At 30.8% G+C, this 1,203-nt stretch overlaps 1 protein-coding gene across 1 annotated transcript in view; it reads left to right on the top strand.

The window, feature by feature from the left end:
• The first annotated feature begins 307 nt into the window (after window positions 1-307).
• Window positions 308-1,203, top strand: part of LOC106871549 (acidic mammalian chitinase) — a 32,625-nt gene continuing 31,729 nt past the window's right edge. The window contains exon 1 of the mRNA XM_052967678.1: window positions 308-597. The gene's annotated coding sequence lies outside the window, so the exon portion shown is untranslated. The remainder of the gene's footprint in view (window positions 598-1,203) is intronic.

Raw genomic sequence — 1,203 nt, 5'->3', positions numbered from 1 at the left:
ATTCCAGACATCTTCGTTGTTGCTTATACAAGCTTGTTCTCTTATTTATTTCAAATCTTTCACTGCCAAACGTTGGTTCTTTGTTTTATCGTTATTTGTTTTATTTTTACTTTTTTTTTTATTTTACTAATTTATTTTTATTACCTTCTGTTCTGCACTTCATTGCTGCTCTCATTGTTATTTCAGAGGGGTTTTTGCGTATTGTGTATTTTGTCGTTGATTTTATATATATATATATATATATATATTTTTATCTTTTTGTTATTCATCATGGCTTTCTGTTTTTTTTTTTTGAAATTTTTCATTTTCTTTTTATACAGTTTCAAATCATATGACGTAAGGGTGGTCGCTGGATTTGATCCAGATCAGAAATTAGTGAACTTGAAAGAAAAGCATGTGTATATTTTTGTAATTTTGTTTTACTATAAAAGCTTTCATCAACGAATGACAACGCCTGTAGGGTCCATACGGCCCTTAAATTGTTGCACTGATACAGTAAACGCAGTTTGTGAAGTGAGAAACTAAGCTGAAGACACTCAGGAATCACAAATTATTTACAAGAATCACTGTGTTATTCTTCCAGTGAGGAAATCTGATGTAAGTAAACACAACGTTGTTTCTTTTTCCGTTAGGAGTGAAATCTGGCCTCACTTTATTTATTTACTTGATTGAATAATATAATCATAATAGAAGCAGAACATAGGATTCTGTGACATTCATGCCTTCACTAAATGTCATTTATGACAAACGTAAAGTAAACGGCCCCAGAATATTTTTTTAAAGAAGCAGAAATAAAACTCGTTGAAATTCATGCCTTCACTGAAGGTCTTTTGTGAAAAGAAAAGAAAAAATAGTAACGTAAACAGAATATTTTTTTGGAAGGTGGAGTGCAACAGAAATGGGATTCTGTGACATTCATGCCTTCACTAAGAGTAATTTGTGAAATAAGTAAATTAAACCTAGAATATTTTGGGGAGTAGTAGAAATCGGATTCTGGCTTACATACCTTCATTTGGAGTCATTTGAGGCAGAAATAGGTAATTTGGAAATTGGTAACAGAAATGGGATTCTGTGACATTCATGCCGTCACTAAATGCCATTTGTGACTTAAGTAATTAAAATTGACTCAGATTATTATTATTATTATTATTATTATTATTATTATTATTATTATTATTGGCGAGCTGGCAGAATCGTTAGCAT

Source organism: Octopus bimaculoides, chromosome 4 (assembly GCF_001194135.2).
Source record: "Octopus bimaculoides isolate UCB-OBI-ISO-001 chromosome 4, ASM119413v2, whole genome shotgun sequence".
In the NCBI taxonomy this organism is placed as follows: Eukaryota; Metazoa; Mollusca; class Cephalopoda; order Octopoda; family Octopodidae; genus Octopus; species Octopus bimaculoides.
This window is presented reverse-complemented; position numbering and strand designations above follow the sequence as displayed.